At 47.0% G+C, this 23,616-nt stretch overlaps 1 long non-coding RNA gene and 1 pseudogene across 2 annotated transcripts; one reads left to right on the top strand and one right to left on the bottom strand.

Moving 5' to 3' along the window:
* Nucleotides 1-7,461: 7,461 nt before the first annotated feature.
* LOC123388763 lies at nucleotides 7,462-12,381 on the bottom strand. 2 transcript variants are annotated; one of them, XR_006603273.1, is made up of 3 exons: nucleotides 12,272-12,381; nucleotides 10,002-10,588; nucleotides 7,462-7,582 (listed from the first exon to the last, which is right to left on the bottom strand). It is a non-coding gene; the product is annotated as an uncharacterized LOC123388763 (long non-coding RNA). The 2 variants fall into 2 exon arrangements; XR_006603271.1 differs by lacking the exon at nucleotides 7,462-7,582 and adding an exon at nucleotides 8,804-8,846.
* Nucleotides 12,382-16,679: 4,298 nt separating this feature from the next.
* Nucleotides 16,680-17,788, top strand: LOC123388766 (annotated as a pseudogene).
* Nucleotides 17,789-23,616: the final 5,828 nt, after the last annotated feature.

Below are 23,616 nucleotides of genomic sequence, written 5' to 3'. Positions count from 1 at the left end.
CCTTCTCTTTTAAAAATTTCTCTGAATCAGTCTTGCCAGAGGTTTGTTGATCTTATGGGTATTATCAAAGAACCCAATTTTGACTTTAAAATTTTTCCTCTTTTATTAATTTCTGCTCTTTATTATTATACTCCTTCAACTTTCATTAGGCATATTTTGGTTCTTTTTAAAATAAACTCTTTATTTTGAAATAATTTCAGCCTTACAAAAAAATGCAAAAACAGTGCAAAGAGTTCCTGTATACCCGTCACCAAACCACTCTTAATGCTGACATCTTACACAACCACAGGACTGTTCTTGAAACCGGAAATGAACAGCACCACAATACTATTAGCTAATCTGTAAATCTTGTTTTAATTGTGCCAATGGTCCCATTAATGTCTTTTTCTGGGTCCACAATCCAATCCAGGATTCCAAATTGCATATCATTGGCACATTATTCATTGTTATGTAACAGTTATACTAAAACTTTGTAGCTTAAAACAACAAATATTTATTGTCTCATAGTTTCTGTGGGTCAGGAATTTCGGAGCTGCTTAGGTGGGTCATTCTTGGTCAGGGTCTCCGATGATGTTGAATTCATGATGTCAACCAGGACTGCCCTAGCCTGGAAACGAACCATTTCTCCAAAGAGCCCGGAATACGTTTATTGGAGAATGGAACTGAAGAACTATGATCTGGATATTGGCCGTGCTCACGGCCGCTGGAGGCCATTTTCTCTAGGCCTCGTCAGTGTGTAGAGTAGGGATATAATTATGCCTGCATACATCTCTTTGTTTCTAGATCTATTCCTCTGTGTGCGTGTGTGTTTACATATATCACATGCATGTGTTACATGTGTCATGTTATATATGTGTTTAACATATATGCAGATCACAACTTTATACTAATGCTTTTGATTCCAATCCAAGACACCCTTTTCCTTATTCTAACAGTGAGAAACCCACAGGATGTTACTTAATGCTTAATACAAGTATATACATTAGATAGTTTCAGAATTCTAACCCATACCAGTCTAAAAAACAAATACTGTAATTCGAGTATAATACCTGTGTTGTTCAGTACCTCTGTCTTTTGCCTTACAGTATGTGGTCAAAATACTGGTATCTAAAGTGACTTAGGGGAATTTTTTGTCTTCCCCACTCCTTTCAGTGTGGTTATGCTACTTATTTTTTTAAGATTTATTTATTTGACTATTTATTTATTTATTTGTGTGACAGAGATCACAAGTAGGCAGAGAGGCAGGCGGGGGTAGGGGTGGGGAAGCAGGCTTCCTGCTAGCAGAGAGTCTAATGTGGGGCTCGATCCCAGGACCCTTGGATCATAACCAGAGGCTTGACCCACTGAGCCACCCAGGTGCCCCATGTTACTTATTTTTCATGCAGTGAAGTTCATGACTTTCTATTTATTTTCCTTTTTGGGCACCCTCCCATAGTCCAGTTGGTTTTATTTATTTATTGTTTTGGGGGTAGGGAGACATTAACATGGGTCTATAAGTGTCAGCGCTATACAAAAACACACTCAGGGAAGGGTCATTCCTCCCTAAACCCTTCTATGCTATTTCCATTCCTGGCTTCTTTCTAACCTGTTCCCACCTACTCCATAAAGGTAATAAATGTCATCAGTTCTGGTTTTATCTGTCTTGTTTTTTTTCTTTTTTGCACAAATATCCCATTTTTTGTACAAATGGATAGATACAGGTATATTTCCTTATAGCCCCTCCTTCTTGCATAAAGGATAACATCCTATATGCTGGAAATTACTCCCTTGTGGTTCATAGAGATTTTCTTCACTCTTTTTGTTTTTAAATTTTATTTATTTATTTGTTTGAGAGAGCAGGGAGGGGCAGCGGGGGAGAGAGAGAGAGAGAGAATCTCAAAAAGACTCCACGCTGAGCTCAGAGTCTGATGCAGGGCTCGATCTCATGAGCCTGAGATCATGACGAGCTGAAAAATCAATTTGGTCACTCAACCAACTGACTATTCAGGTGCCCCCCATTTTCCCCTTTTATAGCTGCATAGTATTCCATTGTCTGGATGTACCAAATCCCCTCACTTATCTCCCATGTACGACATAGTATGTAAAGTGTGTTTCAATTATTTGCAATGACAAGCAATGCTTCAATAAATAACCTCATGCATATATATTTTCATATTGTTGGAGGTGTACATCAGGGGAAATTCCTGGAAGTGACATTACTGGGCCACAAAGTAAGTACACACGTAGCTTTGTTAGATGTGCCAAATTTCCCTACAGAAGGGTCACACAGTTCCCGTTTCCACTGGCAACATGGGAAGGTCTGTTTCACCACAGCCTCACCAACAAAATATGTTGTCATATTGTTTACTTTTTACCAATCTGGTAGGTGTTTTGGTGTTGATTTAATTTGATTTATTTGAGTTTGGAGATTTTTTCATACGTTTGAAAATGATTTTTATTTCTTTTATTCAGTGAATTTTCTGTTGCGATCTCTTCCCCATTTTTAAAAATCTGGGTTTTAGTCTTTTGCCTCACAATTTGTAATAGTTCTTTCTATACTAAGGACATGGGTTGAAAAGTTTTATCTTAATTTGTCTGGTGTCTTCCTTTGTTCAGAAGCTTTTGTTTTCTAGTTTGTATACAATGTTCCTTTTGCTGGGATGTTTTATGTGGATCAAGGATTAGCATGAGATCATTTCAACCCAAGCAAAAGTCTCCTCTTCTGAAGGCTTTAAAATAAAGGACGTTTATTATTTCATACGATGAGAAGCCCCAGTAGGTGGTAAATGCCTCTGGTAATTAAATGGCTCAATGATGTCATCAGAGATCCAGGATTTTCTTATCTTTCTCCCCTGACATTCTCAGCGTGTTGATTTTTGTCTCCTGACCTGTCCTCTCAGGATCCCAAGATGGCCGTCACAGCTTCTTCATGTTTTCACCAGGCAAAGCTCTTTTCTTCACATGAAGTGGTAGAATTTATTAATCTTCTCCTTTACTATCTCTGGATTTTGAATCAGAGTTAGAAAAGCCGTCTCTACTCAGAGGGGAATAAGGAAATCACTCATATTTTCTTCTAGTACTTCTATGGTTTTATATTTGACATTTCGATTCCTGATACACCCGAAGTGTATTCTCACCTAGAGTGTAAAGAATGGGTCTTTTTTCTCTTCTTTGTCCAGAGAGCTGGTGGTGGTCCCACACCATTTATTATAAAGGCCACCTTTTCTCCGGTGGATTTGAGATCCTGCCTGTGCCTCCTGTTCCGCTCCAGATTTCCCCTGTACTGCGGTTAGATTTTCTCTTCTATTCTGCTGGTCTGTCTTTTCCTGTACCCCTACCACATTGTGTTACTTGCAGAGGCTTTATACTTGTTTTAATGACTGCTAGGACTGGTCCTCTGTTTAGCAATCTATTGTCATGAAGCTATCTATCTCCTGTGTTCTAGCAACTTCTGTGGGTGCCTGGAATCTGGGTGCGGCCTCATTGAGGGCTCTGGCTCGTGGTCTCTCTCATGAGCTCATCTTAATGAGTTAACTTAATGAGTTAAGCAAGGCTGCGGTCAACTCGAGGCTCCGCGGAGGCCGAAGCTTAAGAAAGTTCCATTCTAAGCTCCCTCACGCGGCTATGGGCAGGCCTCAGCTCCTCCCCAGCTGGAGACCAAGGTTCCTTGCCCCGTGGGCCTCTCCGTGGGACTGCTTACAGCACGGCTTCCCTCAGAATAACTGATCCAAGAGAGAAAAAGCGAGAAAGGCCCAAGATGGAAAACTCAAGTTTTTATTACCTAGGAACTGGGAATGAGAAGACAAGCCACAGGCTGCCATTGTGCCAGATAAAATCAGTTCCTTCTGGTAGAACCATGGAGCTCTTCCTCCTTATGGCCTGCCTTTCCCCCCGGGCCGGAACCCCTGTCTTACCCTGTGGGATTTAGGGGTGGGGAGAGCATCCATTATCGCGAGTGAAGTCTCTGCTCTGTAAGCTGGTGGGGGAGGGGGACAGTAGCCTGAGGTCTTCTGGACTTTTCCTTCTGGCACGCAACACCTGTCCTAGGAGACGGCTGGGGTGTGAAGCCTGGGGATCCAGTATTTTAGGCCTGTCATGCCTGGAGTAGAGCTTCTTCCCTGCAAGTGTGGGTTGTGTCGGGGGAGAAGATGCTTGGTTCTTTTTTGTTGCACCTTCCTGGACTAGAGAGAGTTTCCGTGACAAGGGGGTGACACCATTGAGCGTTTGTCCCTCCTGGAGTGAAAATACTCACTCTATACTGGGAAATAGGGATTGGAATGGGAGAGGGGGGCCCCCTGTTTTCTCGGCTGCACAGCCCCAGAAGACAGCTTTTGGAAGACAGAAGGGGGGGGAGGGGAAGAGAAAGGAGTGTGTGGTGGCCCAAATGCCACAAGCTCTCACTGTTCTTACTGAGATTTTCCTTAATGAATTCTTCTATGTTTGTTGCATATGCCTGTAGGATAACTTCCAGACACTGAATAGCTGAGTTGTCAAAATTATTTTTTCCCAGTTGTTTCGTTGGGGAGAGAGTTTACTGCACTCCTCACTCTGAGATTTGGAAATGAACCTTAAGATGGAAACATATTTCTTTGTCCACAGTTTTTCCCCTGGTCATTTCTTACTTATTATACATGTGCTCTACTGCCCTTTTCTTTTCTTTATTTTAAAGATTTTATTTATTTATTTGACAGAGAGAGAGAGAGATCACAAGTAGGCAGAGAGGCAGGCAGAGAGAGAGGAGGAAGCAGGCTCCCCGCTGAGCAGAGAGCCTGATGTGGGGCTCAGTCCCAGGACCCTGGGATCACGACCTGAGCCAAAGGCAGAGGCTTTAACCCACTGAGCCACCCAGGTGCCCCTACTACCCTTTGCTTAAACAAGTGAGCTGGTACTTTTTTCTATTTTCTAATTTTTCTGAAAATCCAAGTCCAATTTTTATTCTTCAATCCATTCATCTTTGTTTTTGTTTTTATTTTTGTTTCCCCATTTGTACTTTCTTTGGGTTTACTTTGTGGCTCTTTCTCTAACTTCGAGCTGGGAATTTAAATTCATTTCTTTTCATTCTTTCATTTTCATGGTGAAAGTGTTTAGCGCAGCAAACTTCCCTCTGATTGTTGCTTTCAACAGATTTCACAGAATCCAATAAGAAGGATTCTCATTCTCATTATTTTTTAGAAATTGGTATTGCAGTTTGCTTTTGGTTTTGCCTTTATTAATCATTTCTTATTTTATTATGTGCTCAGACAATATTGTTTATAATATTTCTATGTTATTGAACTTACCGATGATTTCTTTGTGACCTGAAATGTGATATGTTCTTTTTTTGGTGGGGGGTACTTTTCGTTGGACTTGTGGTTGTTTTTTTCGGTGAGGGGAGATCTTGTCAGTTGATGTGTATTTTATTTTCTGATTTTTTTTGTGTGTGTTTGTATTATGTATTAGTAGGTTCCATTCCCAACATGGGGCTTGAACGCATAACCCTGAGATCAGTGTTGCATGCTCTACTGACTGAGTCAGACAGGCGCCTCTACATTTCTTTCTTTCTTCATTTTTTTTTTAAAGATTTTATTTATTTATTTGATAGACAGATCACAAGTAGGCAGAGAGGCAGACAGAGAGAGAGAGGTAGGTGGGCTCCCCGCTGAGCAAAGAGCCCGATGCGGGGCTTGATCCCAGGATCCTGAGATCATGACCTGAGCTGAAGGCAGAGGCTTCATTATTCATTATTTCTTCCTATCTTTTATGCCTTTGGTAATTTTTTTGCCTGCATGGGCTGTCAAATCTTTTTTTTTTCTTTTTTTATGTACCATCAAATCTGCAATTATGATTTGTCTGTTTTTCCTTGTGGTTTTATCCATTTATTTTATATATATATTATGTATCTATATACAAGTTTACCTATTTTTTAAAAAGATTTTATTTATTTGACAGAGAGAAGGAAATCACAAGTAGGCAGAGAGGCAGACAGAGAGAGAGGGAGCAGGCTTCCTGCTGAGCAGAAAGCCCACCCAATGCGCGTCTCGATCCCAGGACCCTGAGATCGTGACCTGAGCTGAAGGCAGAGGCTTAACCGACTGAGCTACCCAGGCGCCCTAAGTTTACCTCTTTTTATTGCTTTATTGCTATTTATTTTTCTTTGTGGCTCTCTATATATACATATATATACATATCTTTTAAAAAAAGATTTTATTTATTTATTTAACAGAGAGAGAGATCACAAGTAGGCAGAGAGGCAGGCAGATGGTGGGGGGAAGCAGGCTCTCTGCAGAGAGCCTGATATGGGGCTCAATCCCAGGACCCTGGGATCATGACCTGAGCTGAAGGCAGAGGCTTAACCCACTGAGCCACCCAGGCACCCCAATATAGTTACATATTTTTATTGCTTATGGACTTTACTTTTTTTTAAAAGATTTTATTTATTGATTAGGGAGAGAGAGAGAGAGAGGACAAGCAGCAGGAGGAGCAGAGGGAGGAGCAGACTCCTTGCTGATTGGGGAGCCCATTGCCGGACTTGATCCTGGCACTCCAAGATCATGACCTGAGCTGAAGGTAGACACTTAACTGACCGAGCCACCCAGGTGCCCCATGGACTTTATTTTTAAGAATAAATAAATTCTAAATTGCTATATATTTTAGAAATCATTACGGAAGCACCCTCTTTCTGCCTGGTAATGCTTTTAACCTGGAATTTGTTAACAGCTATACTAATGTAGCTATTTCAACTTTCTTTTAGTATTTGCCTAATTTTTTTCTCTATCCTTGTACTTCCAAATTCTTTATATCCTTTTTTTTTTTTTTTCCTTTTGAAAGAGCATGAGCAATGTGGGGCAGGACTGATGGAGAGAGAGAGAATCCCAAGCAGGCTCCATGCCTGGCAAGGAGCCTGACACGGGGCTCGATCTCATGACCCTGAGATCACAGCCTGAGCTGAAATCAAGAGTCAGCCGCCCAACCGACTGAGCCACCCAGGTACCCCCATATCCTTGTGTTTCATGTGTATTTTTATAGATAGCACGCAGTGCTAATATACGATTTTATAAATAGGAAATTTGGTAGCACTGCATAAATTATGCTGTAATATATATAGTGGGTAGAATAGCGGCCTCTCAAAGATGTCTGCCTCCCAATTCCTGGAAACTGGGAATCTGACCTCAGAGCGAAAGGTACTCTGGAGAGGCAATTAAGTCTGGGATCTGGAGATGGAGAGATTATCGTGGATTATCTAGGTGAGCTCAATGTCATCATCAGGGTCCTTAAAAGTGGAAGTGGGATCCGAGTTCGAGATTTGAAGACATGGGGCTGCTCTCTGTGAAGACAGAGGGTGAGGCCATGAACCAAAGAAAGCAGGCCAGGTCCACATGGAACCTCCAGAACCTGCAATAGAATAGATTCATATAAAAGATAGTAAATTTGTTCTATTGCTGGCAGTTTGTCACAGCAGCAACTAGAGATCTGATACGACAATAAGCAATTCCCAAATCTCAGTGGCTTTCAAAAACAAACGTTTATCTCTTGTTCACAATCCATGCCCTTTACAGCTTGGCTCGGGATCCGTTCCATGGCTTCTTTCTTCCGGACTCCAGGCTAGAGAGGCTGTCCAGTGCAGCTGGAAAAGAGGAAGGGTAGAACCATCTTGGGACTCTGACAGCTTCTGCTCAGATACGGCATAAACCATTTCTATTCAAATTCCAGCAACTGAAGCAAGCCACCCGGTAAGTATAAAAGGGGGTAAGGGAGTAGAATTGTCCCAGAGAAGGGACACCTGTCTTATTTGGAGGAACTAGCATGCATAAAGGCCCTGGGGCAAGGAGTGGGGGACAGAGTTCAGAGAAGAACTAAAGAAGCTGGTCTGAATGGAAGGTGGGGGAGGGGCGGTGCCAGGGCCACGGTCAGGAGCAAGACCAGAGGGTGCAGGGCCTGGTAAGCCATCAGTTCATCCCCGGGAATGTGAGCAGAGGGCTACACAGTAGGCTCTGAGTCAGGGCTGGAAGCTTGGGGACAGACAAAGCTGACCAGGTCCCTGATCTAAAGGCATTGATGTACTGGGAGGTGACAGGGAAACAAGATGTGATCATATCTAAGTACCATGGTTAAGGAGGTTGTATTTTATTAAAAGGACTATTTTTATTTTTATTTTTATTTATTTATTTTTTGAAGATTTTATTTATTTATTTGACAGACAGAGATCACAAGTAGGCAGAGAGGCAGACAGAGAGAGAGGAGGAAGCAGGCTCCCCGCTAAGCAGAGAGCCTGATGCGGGGCTCGATCCCAGGACCCTGGGATCATGACCTGAGCTGAAGGCAGAGGCTTTAACCCACTGAGCCACTCAGGTGCCCCGACTATTTTTATTTTATTTTTATTTTTAAGTTTTTACCAACTCCCCGCTGAGCAGGGAGCATGATGCAGGGCTCGATCCCAGGACCCTGAGAATATGACCAGAGCTAAGACAGACGCTTAACTGACTGAGCTACCCAGGCACCCCTGAAAGGACTATTTTTCAAAGATCACTGCAACTCTAGGGAGGGCCAAGAGCACAAGAAGGCAGAGAATACTCAGCAGACCACAGGGGTCATCAGGCAGGAGTTGATGGCCGGGGAGGCAGCTGGGGGGAGATGGGCATGAACTAGGGAGCGATTTTTGAGCGAGAATCCACAAGATGTAGTGATGAACTGGATGTCAGGGATGCAAAAGAAAGTAAAAATACTTTCAAATTCTCACCCAAGTGGCGCCTGGGTGGCTCAGTGGGTTAAAGCCTCTGCCTTTGGTGCAAGTCACGATCCCAGCGTTCTGGGATGGAGCCCCGCATCGGACTCTGTGCTCAGCGTGGAGCCTGCTTCCTCCTCTGTCTCTGCCTGCTTGTGATCTCTATCTGTCAAAAAAAAAAAAAAAAAATCCAAATTCTCACCAGCAAGGGGAAGGAAGCAGCAGCATGACGAAATCTCACCCCAGAGCAAACCTACTGTGTACTTCTATTTACGTAAAGTTAAAAACAGGCAAAACTAACTGATGAGATTAGAGTCCAGAACACTGACTGGCCTTTGGGGAGCATGGGGGATGGGGGCGGTGGATAGAGACTGGGCAGGGCACGTGGGGCCCCCGGCTACACAGGTGGGTTCTGAAAATTCATCACGGAACTCATTTCTGTTCTGTGTACTTTTCTATGTGGTTGACGCAGGGCAATAAAAAATGTACTGAGGAACGACCCCAATTTTGTTGTTACTATGTTGCTTTTGAACAACTGCTGGTAAGTGGTCGGGGACAGGAGGAAGGAATGGTTCCTGGGGGCAGATTGTGAGGTGCCTGGAGAAAACCAGCAGAGAGGGCTGAGAGGCAGCGAGAGGTATAAGTGTGGACATGAGGGAGTGTCAGGGCTGGGAAGAGCCTCTGCGGCCTCTGGAAAGATCTACAGCCAGTGGAATAGACAAGACAATTCAGGTAGCAAATCCAGGAGCATGGGCCGAGAAGGGCCTCCAGAACCAGGCCTGGAAGTTTGGCTGCCCTCTGCCTCCACGATTGTGTTCCATGGTGACCCCCCGAACATGCCCACTCAGGGCTCATCTCCAGCTCCTCCATCCTCCAGTCCCCCCCACCCCAGCTCCTGCCCCCCATCCTGCCCCCTGGGCCTCCTACACACCCAGACTGGGCATCCCCAGCCCTGAGACTCTGATTTTTTCTTCTAGAGTGATCTACCCTTGGCTCCCTCTCTCCTCTCTTATATATATATATATATATTTTTTTTTTTTAATTATGGGAGTTTTTAAAAAAGATTTATTTATTTATTTATTTATTTGACAGAGAGAGAGAGATCACAAGTAGGCAGAGAGGCAGGCAGAGAGAGAGAGGAAGGGAAGCAGTCTCCCTGCTGAGCAGAGAGCCCGATGCGGGACTCGATCCCAGGACCCTGAGATCACAACCTGAGCCGAAGGCAGCAGCTTAACCCACTGAGCCACCCAGGCACCCTCTCCTCTCTTATTTTTGTCTCTCTCTTGGGCTCCTTGAGGCCCTCGAATGGGAGAACCCCTACCTTTGAAATCCCACAGTTTATTAACAACAGTCGATCACGGAACATCATCAAAAATGACAGCTGTGCTCCCTGAAAGACAACAGTAAGAGGCAAAATGACAAGCTCTAGTTCGGGAGAAAATATTTACAAATCACTTATCTGACAAAAGCTTGCACTGAGAATATGTAAAGAATGCTCGAGACTTGACGATAAGAAAACAGACATCCAATTAACAAACAAGCAACAGATCCCAAGAAACACTTGACCAGAGAAGATGCACGTTCTCTGGTCTGTGTACTTTTCTATGTGGTTGACGCAGGGCAATAAAAAATGTACTGAGGAACGACCCCTAATTTTGTTGTTACTATGTTGCAAAATGTACGCATGTCCCAGGGCTGCCACATAGCAAAGCACCATGAGCGGGAGGGCTTTGGGAAAAAGCTACTATCTCCGCGTTGGAGGCCAGAAGCCCCAAATCAAGGTGTTAGTGGCTCCATGCTGTCTCTCTGGTGGGTGCAGGCACACTGTGGTGTTCCCTGGATGGCAGTCACAACGTTCCAGCGTCTGCCTCTGCTGTTACATGGCTGTCTTCGGTCTGGGGATCTTATCTGAGACAGAGAGAGAGAGAGGGCGTGAGCGCCGGACAAGGGGCAGAGGGAGAGAGAGAATCTCCATCAGACTCCCCACTGAGCCTGGAGCCCACGCAGGGCTCAATCTCTGTGACCTTGATGAGATCATGACCTTGATGAGATCATGACCTGAACCAAAACCAGGAGTCAGATGTTCCACCAACTGAGCCATCCAGGGCCCCCTTTCCCCTCCTCCCCATGCATCTGTCTTCACCTGGTGTTCTCCTCTCTGTGTCTGTCTCCGTGGCTCTTCCCTTCTAAGGACACCAGTCATACTAGACTAGGGCTTACCCTTATCAAGTCTGATCTCATCTTTACCTGATTACATCTGCAGAGACCCTGTTTCCAAAGCACATCACATTCACAGGAAATGGAGGAGGGAGGGCTAACATCTCTTGGTGGGGAAGAGGGCTGAAGAGGGCTACGATACACTCCACAATTGAAAATAAGCACAAGATGTTCAGTATCATCAGCCGTTAGGGAAGTGCAAATGAAACCCACACGACTAAGGAAACCACATAAGTAAGTATGGTTAGACACAGAAATGCGTGACACATTATACAAAGAATTCCAGTAAAGATTATTATTTTTTTAAAGATTTTTTCTGTAAAGATTTTATTTATTTATTTGACGGAGAAAGAGAGATTACAAGTAGGCAGAGAGAGGAGGAAGCAGGCTCCCCGCTGAGCAGAGAGCCCGATGTGGGCTCGATCCCAGGACCCTGAGATCATGACCTGAGCTGAAAGCAGAGGCTTAACCCATTGAGCCACCCCGGCGCCCCCAAAATTATTTAATTAGAATTTGTTGCTTAGAAATCCAGTTATTGAAAGTTTATATGTAGAGGATGTCAGAATAATAAAAGATAATAAAATAAAATAATAAAATAACACATAAAACAAAAATAATAATTAAAAAAGAGAAGTTACATATTCCTTTACAGGTAGAAATGCCTAGGAGGGAGTGAAAAGAAAGAAAAACAAACCATAGGACTAAAATAAAGAATACTGACAATACGAAAATTGTCTCTGAAAAAGTTTCACAGTCCCTTATAAAGTTAAACATACATTTACAATATGACTCCCCCTAGGTGTTTATCTTAGAGAAATAAAAACGTATGGCCATGTAAAGACCGTATACAAACATTCATAGCAGCTTTAACTGTAATAGTCCATACTGGTGACAACCCATTCCGAACTGTGGAATACTAGTTGGTAATAAAAATACATGGTCATGGGATGCCTGAGTGGCTCAGTCAGTTAAGCTCCTGCCTTCGGCTCAAGAAGTGATTCCAGGGTCCTAAGATCAAGTCCTGAATCAGGCTCCTTGTCGGCAGGGAGCCTGCTTCTTCTTCTACCTCTGCCTGCAGCTTTCCTGTTTGTGTTCTCTCTCTCTCTCTGACAAACAAACAAATACATAAAATCTTTTTTTTTTAAGATTTTATTTATTTATTTGACATACAGAGGTCACAAGTAGGCAGAGAAGCAGGCACAGAGAGAGGAGGAAGCAGGCTCCCTGCGGAGCAGAGAGTCCGATACGGGGCTCGATCCCAGGACCCTGGGATCATGACCTGAGCCGAAGGCAGAGGCTTTAACCCACTGAGCCACCCAGGTGCCCCCATAAAATCTTTTAAAAAACAAAACATGGTCATAAAAAGGAACGAACCTTTGATACATGCAGCAACCTGGGCAGATGAAACGCAGAGTGAAAAAGCCAGCCTCCAAGGTCACATCCAGTATGATTCTAATTGTGTAATGTTCTTACGGTGGTGACACAGGAATGGTTGCTGGAGGCGGGTGGGGCGGAGGGTGTGCCTCTGAAGGACTGGTAAGGGAGCTCCTCTGGGTGATGGAATTGTTTGTATCCTGCTTGGGGGTTGCAGATACACCAGTCCAAGCGTGTGATAACATTTATAGAACCAGACACCATGCAAATAAATAAATGAGTGCTTGTCAAAACTGATGAAATCTGGATGAGGTGCAGTTTTGTTTATACCAATGTCAATTTCCTGGTTCTCAGTGTTTTTTCTTTTTTCTGGTTTGTAAGATGTTAGCATTGGGGGAAGCTGGGCAAAGAGGCCACAAACTTTTCCATACTTTTCCTTTTTTTTTAAGAGGCATGGGAGTGGGGGAGGGGCAGAGAGACAGGAAGAGAGAATCGTAAGCAGGCATCACGTTCAGTGCAGAGCCCTGTGTGGGGCTCGATCTTATGACCCTGAGATTACCACCCGAGCCGAAATCAAGAGTTGGACGCTTAACCGACTGAGCCACCCAAGCATCCCTCCATACTTTTCAGGCAATATCTATGTGAGTCGAGAATTCTTTCAAAATGAAAAACGAAAACGTTCTCTCCAGTGTGGAGCGTGGAACCCAAGGCTGGCACTGAAGGGATTGGGCCTGAAACCCACCTGAGGCTTCTTTGTACTCACCTGCTGAGGGTGGGGGGCTGAAAACACAGCTGGTCTGGGGGATTCGTTATTCATTCATTCGCTCGTTTGTTCTGAACACCTTCTCTGTGTCAGGCTCTGTCTGGAAACAGCGCTAGACCAGACAGCCAGGCTCCGTGGCTTAGGCCAGACCGCCAGGTTGAAATGTGGCCCTCCCCTCACTAGCTGAGTTGCATAATCTCCCAGGGACCATCCAAACTCTGGGGTTTAGTTGTCATCCTTCTGATTTGTAAAACGAGGTCACTAACCATATCAACATCGTGGGTGGTCGTGACAAACATGGGAACTGATTCAGTTATAGGCTCTTTAGTGACATGTTTAGGGGACTTGGTATGGAGACCGTGGGGGTCACAGTTTCCTTTCTGGGGAGGCCAACATCAAATACACAAGGGGAAACACAGACATGGCACCCCTCCCACACACACACAAGCAGGGCGGCCTGATGGGACCCTGTAGTCAGAGAGAGGCTCAGCAGCCTCAGGGAGTGTGGGAGGTGGCCCCAAGGAGAGGACTCAGACCAGAGACACAAAGAAAGGAGAGATTCAGAGATACTCACAGAGACTCAGAAACCCAAAGATTCTAAGGCATGCAGAAACTGAGAGATGTCCAGAGATCCAGAGTGACCAAGAGATCCAGAGATGCATATAGAGACCCAGACACTGAGAGAGACCCAGAGATCCAGAGACACCACAAGAACCCCAAGACACGGAGACACCAAGAGACCCCAATATACCCAGATACCCAGAAATGCAGAGAGATTGAGAGACATAAAGATCAAGAGATTAATGGATTCAGAAACTGACAGAGACGAAGGAACGCAGAACAGGAGGGAGAGTCCCTAGGAATGAAAAGTCACACTTGGCAGCCAGGGTCAAAGCCTGAGACTGGGAGCAAAGCCGAGACGGCTGCTGAGTGTCCAACAGTGAAGCGTGGCACTGTGGCAACTGAGGTCCGCAGGCCTGGCCTCCACACCGGGCCCTGCCACATTCCTTCCCTCCTTCACTCAAACGTTGGCAGGTTGAGGCCCCAATGAGCCTCAGTTTCGCATCTGAAAAATGTCAGTGAGAACCACAAAAACAACCTCGCAGTGGCAGACGTGTTGGTCATGTGACTTGAGCCCACTTCTGTTGTCACCTCTGGTGGGATTTGGAGCATAAATGATTCAACTTCTTTCTGGCCTCCATTTTTATTGAATACATATTTTATTTTATTTAAAGATTAATTTATTTGAGAGAGAATGAGAGCAAGAGAGATTGGAGAGGGAGAGTCAGAGGGAGAAGCAGGCTCCCCATGGAGCAGGGAGCCAGATGTGGGGACTCAGTCCCAGGACCCCGAGATCATGACCTGAGCAGAAGGCACATGCTCAACCGACTGAGCCACCCAGGTGACCGTAAATACGTATCTTAAAAGTCATCCGTTAGCACCTCTCACTCATTAGGGTGGCTACCATCAACAAAACAGAAAATAGCAATGTTGGCCACAATGCGAAGTTAGAACCCTTGGCCTCCGTTTGCGCGACTGCAAAATGGTGCCCTAGCTGTGGAAAACAGCTTGATGCTTCCTCAAAGAATTAAATATAGAATTACCACCTGACCCTTCTCAGTGTGCACCTCAAAGAATGAACAGCCAGGTCTCGAGATATTCGTACACTTAGGCTCATGGCTGCCTTATTCACCAGAGCCAGGATGGGGGAAACAGCCTATGTGCCTGCCCATCGGTGAATGAACGGATAAGCAAACTGCGGTCTATCCGCGGAGCGGAATATTACTCAGCCTTAAAAAGGAAGGAAATTCTGACATATGCCAGGGTGCGGATGAACCCTGAAGACATGCTAAGCGAAATAAGCCGGTCACAAAAAGACAACTCCTGCCTGATTCTCCTTGTAGGAGGCCCCTAGAGTAGCTGAATTCATAGACACAGAAAGCAGCATGGTGGTTACCCTGCACTGGGGGAGGGGAAGGGGGCGTGATTGTTTGATAGGTGTAGACACCCACTTTTGCAAGATGAAGCATTCTGGAGATAGATGATGGTCATGTTTGCAAAACAGTACGAATGTACTTAAATCTACTCAAAAACGGCTAAGATACTAAATTGTACGTGATGTGTATTTGACCACAATAAAAAAAAATGGGGGAAAAAAGTATCACTTGTCAAATGTAGAAAGTAATAAAGGTGCTGACTGTCGCCTGGGATTGTAGAGAGAGTAAATGACTCAGTGAAGGCAGAAAGGCTTAAGGTGTGCACCGGACTGGGGGTGGGGTGGGGTTGGGTTCGGGTGGGGTGGGGTGGGGTGGGAGGGGCTTGTTGGTCTTTGGCAAAGGCCTCTCGTCCTACCTCCGAGCCACTGACAAGGCTCCCCCTGCCGCTCAAGGATCTTGGAAGGGGGATGTGGACTCTGGGAATTCTCATGCCAAGACACTCTCCTCTCTGGCTCCTAGGTTTTGAGGTTCCTGGATCTGAAACAAACACAGCCCCGGCCAGCAACCCAGCCCCACCAAGGCACAATCAGTGAATGGTGCTCCGGCCCCGTTTCCGGCCCGCCCCTTGGCTCCACCTTTATGAAGAGGTGGGGAGGGGGCCGTGTCGCCACTCCGGTCCTGGGGTCCCGCCGTCCTGCCTTTACCCCTCTTGCAGGTGATGAACCCTTGGAGAAGCTCTTACCTTGGGAGGCCGCAGCTGGGAGGCTAACGTGGAGACCGTGTTCACTCCAGGCAGAAGTGGGTGGTGATGGCCCAAAGCCCCACCCCCTCCCCAGGAAGGGGTCTGATTGGTGGAGGGCTTCGGGGGCGGAGCAGCGCCAGGAGTATATAAATCCCGGCTGCGGGGCTGGAGTCACGCTGTAGGTAATCCCCTAGCTCAGGTAAGGCTGTTTGGAGAAGGGTGGGCGGCTTGGCTTGTAGGAGCCTAGGTGGAGGTCCCCAGGTTGGCCACAGGGTGGTGCGCGGCAACTTCTGAGCCCCGGAGTTGGTGCCTCTCCCCGTAGCGTGAAAATTTTGAGGTGACCCCACTTCACATGACTCTAAATGCAATTATTGGTCTAATCACATTCCCCACTCTGGGCCTCACTTTCCTCTCCGTGAAGAAGTGGGTTGGTGGTCCTTCCAAGTATGCTGCTTTGGTGAGGGGAGAGTTGGGGGGCCAGAGGAGCAATTAAACTCCTGGGCTTTGAGGGTCAGGCAGGCCGCGTATTTAAGTGGCCATGAGACTTCCGCTCTTCACTTCCATGTTTGCGCGATGGGTATTGACCTAGACCCACCTACCCGGAGGAAGAGAGATAATGCTCTTAAAGAATTTAGCACAGCTCCAGGCACTTAGGAAGCCCTCCACGGGGCCCTGTTGCTGCTCGGCTTCCTCCCTGGCCCGGCCTGGGGTGCCGGGATGGAGTGGGGTGGGGGGTGCTGCTGCTGCTGCGGGCTCCAGGGACTCTGCTGCTTTTCGGGCCTCCTCACCCCACACAGAGGCCAGTTTCTGTCTGCTCCTGGCACCCCCCCGCCCCCCATTCCAAGTCTCCACGCCCATCTCCCCACCTCCTGGAGGTCCTCTGTCAGGCCAGCCTCACCAAACCCCTGGATTTGTGGGGGCGAGGAGGGTAGGTGCTAAATCCGGAGGCTGCTTTCTCTGCAGGCCGTCCTGCCCCGCCGCACCTGCTCCCACCCGCTTTGAGATGAGCGACACTCAAGACTTGGCCACTTTGCCCGAGGTTGCCACCCAGGTGAAGCTGGGGGGCTGGAGCCATCCAGGTGGGGGGAGTGGGTCTGTCCATCAGCGCCCGCACCAGGAGCTCCAGGCCTTTCTCAACCTGCTGGGTGAGTTCACTTGGGGGCCGGCATGGAAGGGGCTGTGGGGCCTGGCACTGACATTAGGATGAGAGGTAGGATCTCCCTTGCCCACGCTTGCCTCTGAAATCTCTGTCCCTTCCCTTTGCAGGTGACCCCAGTGTGGCAAGGGGAAGGGAGGGGTCCTGGCAGGATGTGGGTTCAGCCGAGGCTTGGGCTTTGGAACCCTGAAGCCGCTCTTGTCTTATGGGGGCCGATGGTAACCCCAGTCCGCCATCTCTCTTCTCTACCGCAGAGCACAGCTTCCTCCAGGAATTCCTTTCCAAAGATCCCTGTTTCCAGATTTCAGATAAGGTGAGGTGACAACCGTGGGAGTAGAGCCCCCCCCCTCCCCTGTTCCTCCCTGTAACCTCTCCCCCTTTCTGGGTCTGCAGTATCTTCTGGCCATGGTGCTGGTCTACTTCCGGCGCGCCAACCTGAAGCTCCACGAGTACACCCACAGCAACCTGTTCCTGGCTCTGTGAGTGGCCAGGGGCGGGCGGTGGAGACGCTAGATGGGGTTTTGTGGGATGCGGGGGCGGGGGGGGTGGGGGGGGACCCACAGGCTTATGGCCTCTGCTCGCTGCCCTGCCAGGTTTCTCGCTAATGACATGGAGGAGGATGTGGAGGACCCCAAAATGCGTGATTTTTTCTGTGGGCCCTGGGAAAAGACTGGCATCTCCGGGTGGCGGATTTCCCTGCATCAGAGGGATAAGCTGTGGGCCCGGATGGGCTTTCCGGGCCATGGTGAGCCGCGAGTGCTGTGAGGAGGTGAGGCCCCGCCATCGTTCTGGGGTGGGGGGCACAAGGCTGGACCTCCCACCCCCTATTTACTACGGACTCTACTCACGCCAGGTCATGGCCAAGGAGCCGTCCCACTGGGCCTGGACTCGAGAGCGGCACCCCCAGCACGGTGGGGCTCAGAGGGGTCCAAAGGCCCAGGTCCTCCTTCCTTCCTGGGCCGCCCAGCCCCTCGCCACCTCCCTGTTCCCTCCACGGCCAGCCCCCTTCCCACAGCCAGTGCTGCCACCAGCCCCACCCGGTGCCTGTCTTATCCAAGTGCCCTTCCCCAAACCCTGAGTGGCATTGCGCTCCCCTCGAAGCTTGCCTCTCAGTGGCTGAAGACCCCTTGGCGGGCGGCTTCCTCATCATCCCGCCCCCCCAACTGCAGCTGGAGCCGGGCACCTACACTCTCCACAGTGAGTTGGGGACAGCAGCTGGGGCTGGCCTTGGGAGCCTAGGAAGCAGGTGCGGGGCCTGATAAAATGGGAAGAAGGGACCCAGGACCTGGGGTCCAGCAGGCTTGGGCCCCTGGCCCAGCCCTGCCACCTCCTAGCTGTGTGCATGCGGTAAGTTTCTTCTCTGATGAGCCTCTTCGTCCTTTCTCCGCAGTCCTCCCGAAGCCTCCACCGTGCCCTGGGTGCTGACACTCGCTGGGTGAAGAGTAGCCCACCTGCTCGCCCGCTGACCCAAGGTCCACTAGCTGTGGGCCCCCCACCCCAGCCTTCTGTCCTATTGACGTCAGGCTGGCTGAGCTGCCCAGGCCCCCTGTCACCTCCTCCCAGATGTACCCACTCTGACCCTGGCCCCTCTAATAAACTCGTGTCCATAGGACACCGACTGTGCTTAGGCCCTGGCCTGGCTCCTTGACCCAGGGCAGGGCTGGGGAGGGAATGGGAAGAGAAGGGGGTCTGCCAACTTTAAGCGCCAGTGATGGAGACTCACGAGTAGAGGCTCTGATAACAATTCCCCTTTCCAGTGACGACCAGTCACCCAACCTCACTTTCCCTTCTATAATATCACCTGTGCATGTTGTCTGTGAGGTTGAATGACAAGAGGTATTCTTTTTTTTTTTTTTTTAAAGATTTTATTTATTTATTTGACAGAGAGAAATCACAAGTAGGCAGAGAGGCAGGCAGAGAGAGAGAGAGAGAGGAGGAAGCAGGCTCCCTGCTGAGCAGAGAGCCCGATGCGGGACTCGATCCCAGGACCCTGAGATCATGACCTGAGCCGAAGGCAGCGGCTTAACCACTGAGCCACCCAGGCGCCCAAGAGGTATTCTTTTTTTAAAGATTTTATTTGTCAGAGAGAGAGAGAGCACAAGTCAGCTGAGTGGTAGGCAGAGGGTAGAGGAAGAAGCAGGCTTCCCACCGAGCAAGCGAGGAGTCCCATGTGGAGTTTTGATCCCAGGACCCTGGGATCATGACCTGAGCTGAAGGCAGATGTTTTAAGCGACTGGGGGCCATCCAGGTGTCCCTGTTGTGAGGTTTGAGCACAGTAATCCTAGAAGTGTTTAGAAGTGTCTCAAGAACAGAGCTCAGAGGCAAGCCCTGGGTGTCACCAGTAGAGTGAATGGCTACCTAGGGAAAAGTCTGGAGGGGAGGGTGTGTTTGGGGGAGCTGCTGGTCTGAAGCTGGTGAAATCCACCAGCGTCAGACAAGGGGATCTGCACACCATTTCCCTGCACACTGAGTGGCTCCCAGGAAGCATGGAAATGAGAAAGCTGGGGGGATTGCAGGCATTAAAAGCTAAGACATGGGCTACAAAGTCCTTTTCATTTGTTTTTTCAGAGAGGTAATATATTTCACGTGTACATTTTACATTTTTTAAGGATTTTATTTATTTATTTGACACACACAGAGAGAAATCACAAGTAGTCAGAGAGGCAGGCAGAGAGAGGGGGGGAAGCGGGCTCTCCGATGAGCAGAGAGCCCGATACAGGACTCGATCCCAGGACGCTGAGATCATGACCTGAGCTGAAGGCAGAGCTTTAACCCACTGAGCCACCCAGGCGCCCTAGACTTTAAATTTTGAACTAAGAGTTACCTCGTATCCCTGGTTCCCCTTCCAGAGAAAGAGTATAAGCAGACCTAACCAAAATGTAGTATGATTAAAAAAAAAAAAATGTATGGATTTGGTCCTTGTCCCCCGTCCCTGGTTCCTGGCCCGGAGTTACTAAAATCCTTACAATGTTCTAAGTCACAGGAGTGAATTTGGTTCTCACCATGAGCCCCTTTGAACCACACCTGAGTTCATGCTAATGAAGTGACTCCATGTGGGACCCCTCCTTACCCCAGAAAAACCAATCAGGAGCAGGAATTTTCAGCTTCCCCACCTCCTGCAGGGAGGAGAGGGGGTCAGGAAATCGGAGCAGTTCTGGATGGGTGGACACAGAGGTGCTGGGTTGGTGGGCTGCTGAGAGAGGGCACAGAAGTTCTGTGTCCTTCCCTGCCATTCCTTGTCCTAGGCACATCTTTTATTTGGCTGCTTCAGAGTTGTGTCTTTTAAAATAAAACTCCTAAGTAAAGTACTTTCCTGAGTTCTTTGAGTCTAATACCAAATGATCAAACCTGAGGAGGGGGTTGTGGGTACCCCAGGTTTGAAGATGGTTCCTTATCCATACATTCCTTTTGATGGCTGTATAGTATTCCTCTTCATAGCCATACCAAAATGTAGTTTGTTCCTTATCCATTGACATTTAAGTTGCTTCCAGAATTCTGCTATTCCAAGTGGTCTTACAGAGAGTCACCAAGACTTTGTAAGGACATCATTATTCAAATATGAAAAGATACCTGTAGTAGGAATTCCTTGAAGAATTGCCCCAAGGCCATGTCAAAATAGTCATTTTTACAATTTTTGCCAAATGTCCCTTTATAGAGGCCGTGCACATACCGATCGCCACCTCTAGCAGTACATATAAAGGCTGTTTTCCAGAACATTCACCCATCAGTGACATACCAGATTTTTTTGGGGGGGGGTTATTTATTTGACACGGAGATAGAGTACAAGGAGGCAGAGCAGCAGGCAGAGAGAGAGGGAGAAACAGGCTCTCTGCCTGATGTGGGGCTCGATCCCAGGACCCTGACATTATGACCTGAGCCAAAGGCAACTGCTTCACCGACTGATCCACCCAGGCGCCCTGACATACCAGATTTTTTTTATCTTTTTTTATCTTCTCTTGGTGAAGTTCTAATTTGCATTTCTCCTTAGTGAGTTAAAGTTCATACAATTAAGAGCTGTTTGTCTTCTCTGTGAACAACCCTATTCTTTGTCCATTTCTCCCATTTTTTTTGTTTCTGATTGACGTACAAGGGTTTGCAGGAAAAACAGCTCTTCAAGAAGTCAGTTGTAAGTTTCTTGCTGACTTTGCTGGGTAGGTTTTTTAATGCAGTAAAATAAGGTGGTTTTTTTTTTGTGGCTTCTGGATTTCATATCATAGTTAAAAAGAACTTTTTCACACTGAGATGACTAAAGAATCTTTTTCCTTAGCTCTTGGCTACATATAAAAAAATATTTTATTTATTTATTTGACAGAGATTTCAAGTTGGGGGAGAGGCAGGCAGAGAGAGAGAGAGAGAGAAGAGGATGCAGGCTCCCTGCTGAGCAGAAAGCCGCATGAGGGGCTCCATCCCAGGACCCTGAGATCATGACCTGAGCTGAAGGCAGAGGCTTTAACCCACTGAGTCACCAAAGCACCCCTTGGCTACATTTTTATTTTCGTTTTTTTACATCCAGATCTTGAGTTCATCTGGAATTTATCATATGCAAAATTCCTTCCCATTTTCCTATTGCCTTTCATTTAAACTCATCTTTTCTCAACAGACTTGAAATGCTACTTTTATTAAAAACTAAATTCCCATGTGAATTTAGATCTAAAATTCTAGATTTTTCTTTCTTTTTTTTTTTTTTTAAAAAAGACTTTATTATTTATTTGACAGACAGAGATCACAAGTAGGCAGAGAGGCAGGCAGAGAGAGAGGAAGGGAAGCAGGCCCCCCGCCGAGCAGAGAGCCCGATGAGGGGACTCGATCCCAGGACCCTGAGACCATGACCCGAGCCGAAGGCAGTGGCTCAACCCACTGAGCCACCCAGGCGCCCCTATATAGATTGCTTTATGGAAAACCTGACATCTTTTTTTTTGTTTTGTTTTTTTGTTTTTTTTTTTTTTTAAATCACCAAATTTCATTTATTTGACAGTGAGAAATCACAAGTGATGGAGAGGCAGGCAGAGAGAGAGAGAGAGAGAGAGGAAGCAGGCTCCCTTCTGAGCGAGAGCCCGAGTGGGACTTCGATCTTTCAGGACTCTGAGATCATGAATGAGCCGAAGGAGCGGCTTCCAACTGGAGGCACCCAGCTTTCGAAAACTGACATCTTTATAAGGATCTTGGTATCCAGAATAGAGTGTCTTGTGACTCTTCTTTCAGGTGGCACTAATGGGCTAAATGACTTCCAAATTTTGTACCTTTCTTCTGAGAGCTGTTCCCATCTTGGGCTTGTCTGCTTGGAGGTTGTTCCCCTTCCCCCCCCAAGTCTTGTACTGAGCCCCCCAGCGTGATGAGCCATCCTTTTATTTACTCAGGTGGTCAAGCCAGGTCAAGGGTTTGGAGTTGTCTTGATTCCCTACTGTGTTCCCAAGAGCCATGTCTAACCCTAAGTCCTATTCGTGTTTGGTTTGTTTGCTTTTTCTTTTTTTTTTTTTTTTTTAAGACTGATTTTCTAGGGGGCACTGGGTGGTTCAGTTGGTTTAAGTGTCTGCCTTTGGCTCAGGTCATTATCCCAGGGTCCTGGGATCGAGCCCCACATTGGACTCCCTGCTTGGCAGGAAGCCTGCTTCTCCCTCTCCCACTCCCCCTGCTTGTGTTCCTGCTCTCGCAGTCTCTCTCTGTCAAATAAGTAAATGAAATCTTTAAAAAAAGAAAAAAAAAGACTGATTTTTTAAAAAAAGACTTTTTTAAGAAAGTAGTCCTATATTCACATAGGGCTTGACCTTACAACCCTGAGCTCCGGAGTTCACGTGATCTACCAACTGAGCCAATCCAGGCACTCCAAATCCTATTGTGTTTTTCAATAGGTTTGTTGAGGTCTGGCTGGCATACAATAAACCACACACATTTAAAATATACATTTTGTTTTGACAGGTATTCACCCCTGAAACCGTTACCATAATGGAGTAATGAACATGATCCATCCCTCAAAAGTTTCCTCCAGCCCCTTTGTAATCCTCCCCACAATTTCCCACCTGCTGGCGCCCTCCTCTCCTACCCCCAAGTAACCACTGATCTGCTTTCACTAAAAATTGGCATCCTTTTTCTAGACTTTTCATAGAAGTGGAAGTATATAATATATATTTTTGTCCTGGCTTCTTACACTTGTTATAATTATTCCGAGATTCATCTGGTCCTTTTTATAGCTGGGTAGTATTCTACTGTGTATGTATACCACCTTTAGTTTATGTATTCACAATGCACAGATGAAGATTTGATTGGTTCTAGTTTGGCCTGCTATGACTAAAATTGCTGTGAAATGCTTTCTGCTCTGTGCTCTTAGGGGGGCCCCGGTGCAACTTCCTGGTTCGTCCCAAATCTGGCTTCATCTGGCACTAGCTGCCTCCACCCTGCTGTTTAGGTTTGACCCCAAGGCAATCAGAATGTACACCTGAGATTCACTGGCGGAGAGGTCGGGGCCACATTGGTGCTGGCCCCCAAGATTGGCCCTTGGGGTCTGTCCCCCCAGAAGAAACTGGAGATGGACATTGCCAAAAGCAACAGGTGATTACAAGGACTGAGGACAACAGACAGGACCAAATGGGGGTGGCACCTTCTTTCTTTGTGTGTGTATGTGTGGTGTACAATAAGTTTTTTAATTTAAATTTAGTGAGTCACATGTAACTCAGGCTATGATATTCCTTTGTTCATTGGTTGGGGGTAGTACTTTTTGCCTCTGCCCTGATCATCAAAACCCTCAAAGGA

Source organism: Mustela putorius, unplaced genomic scaffold (genome assembly GCF_011764305.1).
Source record: "Mustela putorius furo isolate JIRA1106 unplaced genomic scaffold, ASM1176430v1.1 tig00000128_pilon_pilon_pilon, whole genome shotgun sequence".
NCBI lineage: Eukaryota > Metazoa > Chordata > Mammalia > Carnivora > Mustelidae > Mustela > Mustela putorius.
The sequence above is the reverse complement of the archived record's forward strand: the minus strand, read 5'-3'. Positions and strand labels throughout refer to the sequence as shown.